Below are 14,190 nucleotides of genomic sequence, written 5' to 3'. Positions count from 1 at the left end.
ATTTCGTTCCTTGGGACCGACACATACCCTGACTAGGACAGCCCACAGAGAGGATTTGCATGTCCATTCCTGTCAATGACCCTAAACCCAGAAGAGGAACCGTTGGTGGGGGGCAGAGATAGGGAACAAAGAATTAATCTTTATGGTGGACTCAGGAGCCGAGAAGCCGGTGCATGCATGACTCTCGACACACAGGTATTCCCTGGGGCTCTTTTAATAGTTCCATGATCATTTTTATTCTCAAAGAGCTCTTCTGTCAACTTGCTCAGCAGGGATCTGCTAAGCAAGCTGAACATGACGATCTCATTCATAGTCAGCAGTATCAGCTGCACAGCACCTGGCATATGCTCAATGAATGTAATGCTCCTGATACATGCCATGGCACGTGATGTAGTGGTACGAGGCATCCCTGACGACCCAGACATGTTAATTGATGGCATTACATTGCATGCACAAGTCGTGCCCCAAATTACCAGAACTTGCTGGAGAGTACCAACTGATTTCATTTTTTGGCCTCTGGTGTCACCAGAATTAGTGGCAGGGACTATACTATCCCTAGATCTGGAAGGGCTGTATTTATACCACTGCACACCTTACAGAGCTGGCATACGTCAAAAGTTTTGAGGACAACAACGATGATGAGGAAATAATACTCAAAATATGCATCCCCTGTGAGATCATGGTTCAGTATCGAAGGGCATAGAGCCCCCTTATTGCTGTTGTCACACCGCCCCCATTTAGCCAAGCAGACTTACAAGTCCCCACACAACTATGGACAACCAACCCACACAATGTAGGGATGCTGAAGGAAGTGACACCAGTAAGAATCACACTAAAAAACAGGCAGTGTTGCCCCGGGTGAAGCAATACACATTGTCTAGGGAGGCAGAAGAGGTAATCAGAGACGTGATACAAGCTTTACTGCACCAGGGGATCACAGTACATTCCACCTCACCATGTGACACAGCCATGCATCCCATTAAAAGGGATCAGGGGCAGTTGGAGTATGATCCAGGATCTCCACCCCCTCAATGATGTGCAGATGGTATTTCCACTTGTTCCAAAGCCGGCCTCCATTTTGTGTAGCATCCCCAAGGAAGCTACCTATTTTACGGTGGTCAATTTAAAGAATGCCTTCTTTTCAGTAGCCCTGTACCCAGAATCACAGGATCTCACCACCTTCACACACAGCGGAAAGTGCTACAAACACACTTGTTTGCCCGAAGGGTACTGCAAGAGCCGCGGCATATTCAACAGGATACTGCACAAAGACTTAGGTAACAACCAGGTCCCCAGCACAATAATTCAGTACCTAGATGATTTGTTGGTATGCAGTGACAGTGAGCAGACCTCTCGCAGAGGCTACATTACCCTATTGCAACTGTTAGCACATAAAGGGTATAAGGTAGACAAGGCCAAGCACCAGTACTGCCAGCAGGAGGTACTCTACTCTACCTAGGACAGTTTATTTCTGCAGACAGCAAGAGAATGGGCCGCGACAGGGCAGCGACAGTGCGTGCCACCCCGAGACCAATTACAGTAAATACATGCAAAAATTCTTGGGGTTATGTGACTACTGCAGGGCTTGGATTCTGGGTTATGCAGTATACATTAGGCCACTCTCATAGGGCCTCAAGAAGGCACAATAGGAGAACAGTAAAATAGAGTGGACCGCAGCTATGATTCAGCGTTTCAGTGATGTAAAGGAAGTAATTTCAACAGCCTCCATCCTTGCCACCCTAGATTACACGCATGAGTTCTACATATTTTTACATTCAGATGGTACACTCATGACAGTGGTACTGATGCCAAAGAGCCAAATGGGCTGCAAGCCACCGGCCTACTGCAGCGGTACACTAGACTCAGTGATGGAGGGAGAATTTCATGCAAACAAGCTCTTGCTTCAGCTGCCTTTGCAATCAAGAAGAGTTCCCCAGTTGTGATGAAGTGCTCTGTGACTTTGTATGTGGAACACTTGGTATTTGCTATCATAGAATGATGCAAATCCACTCTCACCACCCAGCAGGAAATAAGCATATGAGATTATCCTTTCAAGCCCACACATTCATGTTGTAAGGTATGAAACAGTAAACCTTGCCATGTTCTTGACGGAACCGTGCACAAAGCTGTACAGCAACACGACTGTGCCACTTATGAGGGCAAGGGGGTTGTTATCCCCAGAGACAGCCCGTTGGAGGAGGGCAAGGTACTTTTTGTTGATGGGTCAGTGACAATTTACCAGGACACAGGGAAGAAACATGTTGGGGCAGCAGTTGGGCACATAGAAGCGGGTGACTATGAGACTCTAGTATTGAAAAAATTGCCCATGCATTAATCAGCACACGCAGCAGAACTCGTAGCACTTATCAAAGCACTTCAGGCATCAAAGGGGTGTTCTGACGCCATGTATTCAGACTATGCCTATGTGCCCATACCGGTGCATGCAAGTCTTTTACCCTGGAGAAGGCAGGGTTTCAGGTGGGCAGATGGATCACCAGTGCAACATGTCCAGCTCCTTAATACCCTGAACCATCTGTAGTGGCAGTCTTCAAATGTGCAGCCCACATAAATACCACTGATGAAATCTAGTTGGGAAATGTAGCCACTGATGCAGCAGCAAAGGCAACAGAATATCTCTCGGTGCCCACACCTGCTGAGTATATAATTGCAGCCTTCACTACGAGACCAGACACAGACCCGTACACAGACTTACCCATAGCACAGATAATAGAGCTTCAGTGTGGGGCACCGCAGGAAGAACGAGAAATTTGGCTCAAACATTGATGCGTGCAGTCTCCAGCTGACCTCTTATGGAGGCAACAATGCACTGACAGGTAGTGATGCCCGTGGAATTGTTACTCACAGCTTTTGAACAGTTGCACTACCCCTCTCACAGCTCCAAACAACACATTGCAATAGACATATCGGATGATTGGTTAATATCAAATCTACAAGAACACCTTTCAACGATGGTAATGCAATGCACCACCTCTGTTCAGTACACGGATGACACTCTGTACATTGCGAGGCACCCTTTCACACCCCGTTGGGCCATTCCGCAAGCTCCATATTGACTATGCAGACATGGGTGAGAGATTCAACAGAGTTTGTTATCTCATTGCAGTGGTGTGTCCATTCTCGTGATGTGTTGAGGCCGGCCCATGTGCCCACCCAGACGCAAAGTGTGCAGCAAAATCCCTCTTACATGAGATTTTCCCCTGATGGGGGTATGTGATTATCGGAGATTGGACAACTGCATGCCCTTTTCCATTAACACTTTAAAGAAATCACAGCATTATTAGGCATTAAGCACTGCATGTGTTCCATTTATCACCCTCAAGTGAATGGTCTTGTGTAATGGATGCATGCCCTTCTCAAAAGCAGGCTTTCAAAATTGGGTAACACCCTGAAAAAGAACTGGGTACACTACCTACCCCTTGCCCTGTTCCGTTTGCATACCCAGCCCTGCAAAGGTCATCAGCTATCACCACATGAGATAGTGACTGGCAGATGCATGCATACGCCCATTCCCCCTGTGAGGCAGGCATCAAATGCCCATAGGGCTGCAACAATTCTGGGAGAAGAATTGAAAGTATATTTAACAAATGTGATAATATTTGTCTCACATCAAATAGCACCACCCCACCCAGATGCCCACCCAGAAGACACCCAAAACACCACATATCCCATAACCACTGCTGCTGGGGAAACTGGTGTATGTCTGAAGTTTTGTGAGAAAATGGAAGAATCTGAGTTTCCATGGGCCCTACGAAGTGGTGTTTTTCACCCATCTCGCAGTTAAGTTGAAAGGACTCCGATATTGTATACACCTCTCAGATATTTGCAGAACCCTACTAAAATTCCACACCAACACCACTACCATAAAAACTGACACAACCAGTATACCTCATCTCACTTAGCTTAATGCTGACAATATAAATGCATGTGAAACAGAAAGTTAAACATGCATTGCAGCTAGAAGCATAAGCTCTGTGAACTAAACTATTCTCTCTCTCTCTCTCTCTCTCTCTCTCTCTCTCTCTCTCTTTCTCTCTCTCTCTCTCTCTCTTTTTTCTTTCCACCCCTCGGCCCCCCTCCTCTTCCCTTCCCTTCCCCAACCCGTTCTTGTTCCCTTTACAGGTAAAATGAAGATGAAGAGTTCAAAATCTAATTGTTCATTGAATAGTGATAAAAATGTTATTAGTTCTATGAGGATGTATTCATATCAGTGTGGCCTACATTTTACGGCCATTTTGTTTACTTTCCTTAGGTTTTTGTTAGGAATATATTTGGGGTCATCTTTTATCTGGGCAAGCAATCTAAAAGAGGGGGTGAGGGGGAACCTGGCCTGAGTCTGAAACCGAATGAAAGCCTGAATGAAAGAAAATCCTTTAGTTTAACTAAACGAGAAAACATGACTGTGTATATGTATAATACATCCTGAACGAATAACACCAGCACGCGTATGACTATAGGCACAAGTAAAATGTTTGAAATACTACTTCCAACTATTAAAAACCTCTTTTGTAACTCAGATAGTAGTGATAATACTTCAGTTAGCAAGAGTATTGCACCAAGGAGATATATATCGCACCATGATAGAATGAAAAGACAAGTGCGTAGGCTCAAATATGATACATATCATGGCCTAGGCCTGGATGCAGTTGAAGATATCCATCATTGTGAGCACTCAAATTGTTGGTACTGTGACATGAGTGCAGTGGGTAAACAAAAAAACAATAGTAGTTGCTACGTGTGCTCGTTAATGCTGCACACATTGGGAGCACCCAAGGTTCTAGAACCACAAGAAGTACCAATGATAGAGGCACAATGTCTTATCCATCTTGTGCTATATAGGCTCAAAGGCACTTTCCAGGCATGCAATGTACATCTACAACTTGTCGATTCAGATGCTCAGAAATGCAAAACCAGTCTGACCAACACTAAGGGGGTCATTAGGAGTCGGGCAGTAAGGGATAACAGGCACCGGTAAGGAGACCGGTGCCGGTAATCACTTATTGCCCGATTCCGAGGTCCCTTGAAGGGAACCGTAAGGAACGTGTGGTCAGACCACACGTTCCTTACGGGTCCCGCTAAGGGACCAGGGCGCTAATAACGGGCTTGCTAGTCGCAAGCCCATTATTAGCGCCCTCCCCAGTCCCATTGATCCCAATGGGGGCACAAATGGGAATGGGGAATGGTTTGTTCAATGGGCACTTACTGGTCCCGCCAGGGTCGGACTGCACCGGTAAGTCCCCATTGAACAAGACCGGTGCCAGACTTGTTAATGGAGGCAGTCATGGCGCAAATAGCGTCATGACTACCTCCAATCTCGGAATGAGGCCCTAACTGTCTAAACAACCCTTTTTGGTCATCGAAGGAGCAAAATATGTCAACAAGTGGCAAGAAACAACCCTCACGTGCAGAGAAAAGGACTTCTAGGTTTTCCAGACAAAACTGTGGCCCTTGTGGAATGAACATGCACAGAAATCTGGACAGAGCATGTTATGAAACTAACATGGATTGCAGCCATGGAGAAGCAGGTGACGGTGCACCAAGACAATATTTATGAACTTTGCTTTTTCAGTGAAGGAACTGTATTTGTCAGCTCAAATGAACGATGCAAGAGAATAGTGTTGATTCCAGATCTAAAGAAGGGCACCGCAGCACTGATGTACTAATACTGGGTGTGTGTCCAACAAGCATACTTGCACCTCCCGACCTCTTGGAGGGTCTATTGTTTGGTAGCTACACTACACTCAGCCCTGTTAGTAGTCCCAGAAGAACAGCAGAAAGGGCCCCAATGACCAACGAAGCACCCACAGTGCCTCCCACGATTGCAGCACAACAAACACTGCTACCACCAGACTTTCATATTCTCCCTGAGAAAGAACCATATGGGCAGCTGCAGAGGAAAAAGAGAGCATCACACTATCCGTCTAAAGACTCACCAGAATTGCTGTAACGCTCACCTGGTATCCACGGGGACATCACTCAGCCTGTTCTGACCTCTTCCGACCTCAAACCCTTCCCTGGAGTCTACTCGACTGGAGACTGGGCCTTGTTTTCTTGGAAAGTGTGCTTTCCATCCTGCTTTCAGCGCAGGGGCGCGTTGATTGATGCAGGCTCATTGCTGCCTAGTTACTTCACTGGCAAGAGTCCGACAGGTAAGTATAATGAGTCTTTTCAATAGTTCTCTAACTTCGTTCTTTTCCTTCCTTAGATGATGGCCGGCGTCCGGGGATGGCGATGTGCTGTTGAGCTGAGTAGCGCTGAAGGTGAGTGAGAGAGTGATGCGCGATGCAACCCTTTCGTATTTGTATTGAACTGAGTTCTTTTTCTGTGTCTTTTAGGTGCTGCGACGTTTTCAGCATGGATGCCGGTTATGAAGAAGAAATGCGGTGAGTAAGCGCGGTATGCGGCACCTCTAGATCTTTCCACGCTAAACTGGAGTGTCTTTCCCTCTTGCAGATGGATGAGAAGTTTCCGAGACAGAGTTCCCCCAGAGCGGCTGGGATTCAGGTAAGCATTTGAAGCTCGTACAATCTTTAAAAATAAGCGAAGATTTGCTGAATGCTTACTAATGCCTTTTTTCTGTTCTTTTCCCTTTTCCTTAGGAAGCGGCGTGCCGGGATGGGAATGACACAGCCAAAGATGCCCGCAGAACAGAAGAAGCGATGAATGATGGGCAGAAGCGCCGCAAGGTAAGGCTGTTCTTAACAGTGTTCTTGTTGTTGCAGGAGCTGAGCGCAGAAGAAAGATGCAGGTCTACTGGAGACCGATCCGAACACAATGAGTGTCACGCTGCAGGTGCAGAAAACACAAAGCATGTTTCTCAACCTGGGCATGGCTTAAATAGTCTCTGGGTATCCCAGGTGTTTCTGGGGCTGAACTACACCCAAAAGACTAGACTGCACATGCAGTTCTGGGAACCGAAATATAAGCGCCAAGTCTGACTCCAAGTGGGTCTTTGGAGGGATGGAGAGGCCCTTGAGGGCCATGTAGGTGATCCTTGCCTGGCTCCAGCCTGACATCTTGGAGGGCTGGGGACATGAGGGGCAGGAATCATGACAGCACTCCCCCCCAAGGCCCCTCTCAAGGTGGCTCTTCTGTCTGGTCCTGGTTTGTTTGGATGGTTTTGATGAAATCGTCTAAGCAAGCGAGGTGCATGGATGTACTCAAAAGGCTCCCAGGTCCTGTCTTGTGGACCATACCCCTTCCAGTCTACTAAGTGGTATAATTTGGATCTGACGTACTTTTAATCCAGGATGTCCTTGACTTCGAATTCTGGCTCCCCGGCGACTACGACTGGCTGCAGTGGCGTTGCTACCCGGGTCCCAGGTTGAACAGGTTTAAGGAGAGACACGTGGAACACAGGATGAATCTGCATGTTTGACGGCAAAGCTAGTTTGACCACCACAGGATTTATCACAGAGGTGACGGTGAATGGACCCAGGTATCTTGGAGGGAAAGTTTGGGTTCCTTTAATGGACACGTGTTTAGACGCCAGCCAGACTTTGTCTCCCACTTGGTAGTTGGGGGCCTTTGCTCAGTGTTGATTAGCAAACTTCTTTTGGTGATTCTTAGCTTGAATTAGTTGTTCAGCTGCCCTTTTAAAGGTTTGAGAAATGGTCGTGTGCAAGGTTTTGACTGCTGGCATTTCCAGGGTTGTAGGAACGTCCAACTCAGAAGTACGTGGGTGCTTGCCATACATGGTATTAAAGGGTGTCTGCCCAGTGCTGGTGTGTAGGGAATTATTATAAGCATATTCAGCTATCCATAATAGGTCGAACCGCTTCCTTCAGCTTGGTGTAACATGCAATGCAGATACTGCTCGAGCGTCTGATTTGTCCTCTCAGTTTGACCATCTGTTTGGGGATGGTGACTGGTGGATAGCCGGATGTCGATCTGGGCCATAGAGCAGCATTTTCTCCAGAAGTTAGATACAAATTGAGTACCTCGGTCTGAGACTAAAACTGAAGGAAACCCATCGAGCCATACGATTCCTTCAAGAAATACCTTTGCCAGAGTGGAAGCATTTGGGAGCCCCTTAAGAGGAATGAAATGTGCCATTTTTGAAAATAGGTCCACAACCACAAGAATAGTGTATAACCCTTGACTGGGTGGTAAATCAGTAATAAAATCGAGGGACAATGTGTGCCAGGGTGCTGGTGGGATTTCCAATGGTTGTAATAGCCCAGCCGGTTTCTGCTTGAATGACTTGTTTTGAGCACAAACTTCACAAGATAGGATGAATTGTATAATGTCTTTACGCCACGTGGGCCACCAATAATTTCGTTTTACCTTGGCTAGGGTTTTAGCGATTCCGGGGTGGCTCTCGATCAAGGAATCATGAAAACTGGACATGACTTGTTCTCGTAGTTCTTGGTTTGGTAAGAATAAACGATTCCTGAAGTAGGGCAATTGATCTTTTATCATGTAATGTTCTCCTTGTGCACTCCACACTTGTAATTGCTCCAGACTCATCAGGTTTTGGATTTCTTCATGTAATTCTTTCTGAGTTATGGTTGCTGTGATTCCTAGGAGCTTGTCACTCGGGATGATTGCTATTGGGTCAGGGGTCTGATACACTTGCTCTTCCACCCCCATACGGGAAAGGGCATCGGCCTTCCCGTTTTTCATCCCTGGTCGAAATGTAATCACGTAGTCTTGTTCAGCAAAAAAAAGAACCCAACGCAGTTGTCGTGAGGATTGGGCCTTTGCCGTTTTTAGGTACTGGAGGTTCCGGTGGTCATTTATTACGGTGATTGTGTGTCTGGTGCCCAAGAGGTAGTGCCGCCATGCCTTAAAGGATGACTTAATGGCCAGGAGTTCTTTGTCTGTGATAACGTAATTGAGTTCAGGGGGTGTGAATTTACGTGACCAGAAGGCAACAGGGTATAATTGGCCAGTTTCGGGGTCCTTTTGTGAGAGGACGGCTCCCATAGCCATGCTTGAGGCATCCGTTTCCACCAGGTATTGGAGATAAGGGCGAGGGTGGCGTAAGATTGGGGAAGATGTGAATTTTGCTTTGAGTTCCTGGAAAGCTTCCTCGGCTTCTGTTGCCCACTGGAACTTTTTGTAGCTTTTCCTTAGCAATGACGTGATGGAATGCACGATTTGCGAAAATCCTGGGATGAACCGGCGGTAGAAGTTTGCAAAACCCAGCATACTTTGAACCCCCTTGAATGAATTTGGGGATGGCCAGTTCAGGATAGCATCTACCTTGTGTACATCCATTCGGATTCCATTCAGGCTGAGAATAAAGCCCAGGAATTCCACCTCAGAGACGTGGAATGAGCACTTTTCGAGCTTGGCGTAGAGCTGGTGTTGACAGAGTTTCTCCAATATGGATCGGACGTGTTTAACGTGGTCCTGCTTTGATGCAGAATATACTAGAATATCGTCGATGTACACTAGAGCACAGACATCAATCAATTCCCGTAGGATATCGTTCATGAAGTATTGAAATGCTGCAGGTGCGTTGCAAAGGCCAAAGGGCATTACCTGATATTCGTACAAGCCATATTTGGTGCGAAAAGCAGTTTTACATTCTTCCCCCTGTTATACGCGAACAAGGTGATATGCCGCCCTCAGGTCGAGTTTTGTGTAGATTTGGGCATCTTTGACTTGATCAAGCAATTCAGGGATCAGTGGCAGTGGGTAGCGTTTTTTTTTACGGTAATCTGGTTCAGTGCGCGATAGTCGATGCACATTCTCAAGTCCCCCTCCTTTTTCGGTACGAAGAATAGAGGACTGGCTGCTGGAGACTTCGAGGGATGGATGAACCCGTTGGCCAGGTATTGATCAAGATAGGCCTTCAGGTGCTGGTTTTCTGGTTCCGTGAGTGCGTACATTCGCTCACAAGGGATTTGTGCTCCGGGTATCAGGTCGATTTGGCAATTGTATGGTCTATGACGTGGCAGGGTATTAGCCTGTTCTTTCTAAAAGACATCTTGACAGTCCTGGTATTCACTTGGTAGGGTGCCGATTGCCACAGTCGCAAGCGTGGAGGTTCTGGTGTCTATTGGTTGTTTCTCTTGGTGATAACATGTGTGGGCGCAAGTCTCGCGAAAGGCCAATTCTTTTGCTCGCCAATCAATTCGAGGGTTGTGAGGTACCAACCATGGCATTCCCAAAATCAACCAGAAATGTGGTGCCTTAATGAGGTTGTAAACGATAGATTCTTGGTGTCCATCCTGGCACAGAAGGGTTAAAGCTGCAGTGCATTGGGATACTGGACCAGAAGCTATTTCCGTGCCGTCGACAGTGGTAACAGTGTCCGTGGTTGATTTAGGGCGTAACGGAAGCCCCATCTTTTCCGCAAGATGCTGGTCGATGTAATTCCCAACGGCTCCACTGTCAATGTACGCTCTTACTGCGTGCATCCGAGATGGTTGTTGGTGATTGATCAAGACCACAGATAGTGCAAAATGGGAGGTCTGTAGTTCACTTTCTTTGCTCGACAAGTGGACCCCCACACTTGCTGGGCCGGGGAGTTTTCTGATTCCTTGATGGTATCTTCCTTGTCCGTGGCCCCTGCCGTTCACCTCGGTGGTGTCACAGGGCACTCTTTAAGGAAATGACCTGACCTTCCACAGTACAGACATTACTGCTGCTGTCTCCTTTTATCCCTTTCCGCTTTAGTCAAGGGGGATCTGACCCCCCCGATTTGCATTGGTTCTCCTGAATCTTCCGCTGTGCGGGCAATATTGTCCTTTGAATGCACATACATAGGGCGAGGGTCCGGTCTGGTTCGATCTGCTCTTCGGTCCTGCAACCTATGATCCAGTTGAACAACAAGGTCAATGAATTCTGAGCAGTGTTTCAGGGGGTTCACTACTTGTGCGAGAACATCCTTGAGCTCCTCCCACAACCCCTGAAGAAATAACGTGGTTCTCTTCTCCACTGGCCATTCTGCTTCAACTACGAGTCTATTGAACGTGGCTATGTACGTTAATAGGTCTTGATTCCCTTAGCGTAGGGACAGAAGTTCGTTGTCTAATGCCTGCCCATGAGTAGGATGGGCGAACAGCTTTTCCATCTCCTGCTGAAAGCCCCTGAAGTCATGCAGCAAAGGATCATCTTGGGCCACAAAGGAAACAGACCAGTCTGAGGTGCTGCCACTCAGGTAGGATAGCACAAAAGCGACCTGTGATTGGTCATTCGGAAAGGCCCCTGTTCTACAAAGGAAGTGCAGGCGGCACTGGTTCATGAACGTTGGAAACCTCTTGGGATCCCCGTAAATCGTTCGGGCAGGGCCAAGGGAACTGCCCCAGGAAGGGTTATCTGAACGGGATTGATTGATGATGCTGGCATCGAGGGCACACTTCCTGGCAATGGTGCATGCCCTGCTTGTGACTGGAGAAGTTGCCGGATTAAATCATCATTGCGTGCTTTGGCTACTATCAGCTCTCTCCTCAGGGTGTTGGTCTCCTGCCTGGCTGCATGTACGTCGGAACGTAGCTGCCCCAACATGTGGGCTAACTGACTTTTCCATGACACCCAGGTGGATTTTAATGTGAGGCTTTGTGTTCTGTAATGCTCACCTGGTATCCACGGGGACGTCCCTCAGCCTGTTCTGACCTCTTACGACCTCAAACCTTTCCCTGGAGTCTACTCGACTGGAGACTGGGCCTTGTTTTCTTGGAAAGTGTGCTCTCCGTCCTGCTTTCAGCGCAGGGGCGCGTTGATTGATGCGGGCTCGTTGCTGCCTAGTTACTTCACTGGCAAGAGTCCGACAGGTAAGTATAATGAGTCTTTTCAACAGTTCTCTAACTTCGTTCCTTTCCTTCCTTAGATGATGGCCAGCGTCCGGGGATGGCGACGTGCTGCTGAGATGAGTAGCGCTGAAGGTGATTGAGAGCGCGATGCGCGATGTGTCCCTTTCGAATTTGTATTGAACTGAGTTCTTTTTCTGTGTCTTTTAGGTGCTGCCACATTTCAGCGTGGATGCCAGTTATGAAGAAGAAATGCAGTGAGTAAGCACGGTATGCGGCGCCTCTAGATGTTTCCATGCCAACCTTGAGTGTCTTTTCCCTCTTGCAGATGGATGAGAAGTTCCGGAGACAGAGTTCCCCTAGAGCGGGGGGATTCAGGTAAGCGTTTGAAGCTCGTACAGTCTTTAAAAATAAGCAAAGATTTGCTGAATGCTTACTAATGCCTTTTTTCTGTTCTTTTCCCTTTTCCTTAGGAACCGGCATGCCGGGATGGGATTGACACCGCCGAAGATGCCCGCAGAACAGAACAAGCAATGATTGATGGGTAGAAGCGCCACAAGGTAAGGTGTTCCTAACACTGTTCTTGTTCTTGCAGGAGCTGAGCGCAGAAGAAAGATGCAGGCCTACTGGAGACTGATCCGAACACGCTGAGTGTCACGCTGCAGGTGCAGAAAACACAAAGCATGTTTCTCAGCCTGGGCATGATTTAAATAATCTTTGGGTATCCCAGGTGTCTCTGGGCTGCACCACACCCAAAAGACTAGACTGCACATGCAGTTCTGGGAACCGAAATATGTGAGGGCATCCATCTTGTCCCCATCAATGCACTACAAGTCCGATCCCCAATGTTATCCTATGGGAGTGAGTGAGTCTGGTGCCACAAGTGCCAAGTCTGACTCCAAGTGGGTCTTTGGAGGGATGGAGAAGCCCTTGAGGGCCATGTAGGTGATCGTGGCCTGGCTCCAGCCTGACATCTTGGAGGGCTGGGGACATGAGGGGCAGGAATCATGACAATTGCATGAAGAAATACCTCAGGAGTACAAGTTGTTTACATCAGCAGATACATGTTTTGCATCCTTAATGCTAACCGGTGTACAAGCACGAGGTAACGCCAAATGGCTCCAGATTGTGCAGTTCGAACTGGTCCAGTTGGCGAATGACACCGAGCAGGGGTTCAATGTCATGAGGTCAAGATACGCGTCTTAAGGCTAATGATGATGAACAACGCAATCTCCTCGATATGCTGACAGCGATTATAGGTGGTGTTTGCAAAAAGATTGGGAGTTCATGTTGCACATTTGTACCTACCAAAGATGCTGAAAATGGGACACTGTTACACATTATCGCTGCAGTGCATGATCTAGGGGCCAAGATGAAAAAAGAGTATGGCATCCAGTAAGAGGACTGGTTTGCCCTTGCTTTTAGTTGGGCCCCATCCTGGCTCAGAACATTGGTGAAAATGCTTGTGCCCATCATCGTGTTTGTCTTGGTCATCTTTTGCATGTGCCAATTGGGTCTCTGATGTTGTGCCAAAGCAATGCCTAGTAGCGCAATGATCATGGTCTCGATTGACTTTCCAAAGGTACCTCATAACACAAGGGAGGTAGAAATACAAACTGACCACTGCATCCCCCACATGGTCCCTATCCCCTACGGTGATGAGGTGAACTGACAGTACCACAACACCATTGTCCCTACCTACCAAATCCAGAAAATTATGAGGAATTATGGATACATTTGGCAGAGGATGGGGCTGCATTTAGATGATATATACACCTGAAGAGTATACAAGAGCAGGAGAAAGTCTATGATGTGTTAGTGCATGGATGCCAATAAAAGGAACAAGCCCGTATTACGCTATAAGTAAGAAGGGGGAACAAGAGCAAGTCTGGAGGAGAATTTGTTACTGTAGAAGTAATGAAAAGGGGGAAAGTTGGGATGGAAATGAGTCTATCCCAGCCCCCCCAGGCTATAGAGTGAGGTGAATCCCATAAGCAGCCATGTGATGTGCTAGGGTGGAAGGACCATGTTAAGAAACCCGCCACAAAAACAATATTGCAAGAATTACAGATTTATATGTTTAGGGAGCACATAAGGAGATGCCATTTTTTAGTTATGGTAGACACTCTCAGTCCTATATGGCTGCGTGGTAAAACAGTGGCTCGATGGAGAAGCCTGGACAAGTTCAAAGTGCTGAGATGAGATGAGCCTGCGCTGCTAATTCCCACAGACACTTCCCATTGTTCATTTACTTACAGTATCACAGAAAGGAATGCACCCTTCAAGGCCAGGAGACAACACCACGCTCCTCGTTATGCCTATTCATCACAACCAGGCCAACAGCGAGCATCTACCCTCCATCCAGCTCACCAAGAGTAATGGCACATACCACCGACCCAGTCTAAGACCCTTTGCATTCCACAATAGTGAGTCACTCCAGTCCTCCAGCGATAAAAGAACCAATGGTCAT

The sequence above is a fragment of the Ambystoma mexicanum genome, chromosome 5p (assembly GCF_040938575.1).
Source record: "Ambystoma mexicanum isolate Mex_15411 chromosome 5p, UKY_AmexF1_1, whole genome shotgun sequence".
Taxonomy (NCBI): domain Eukaryota; kingdom Metazoa; phylum Chordata; class Amphibia; order Caudata; family Ambystomatidae; genus Ambystoma; species Ambystoma mexicanum.
This window is presented reverse-complemented; position numbering follows the sequence as displayed.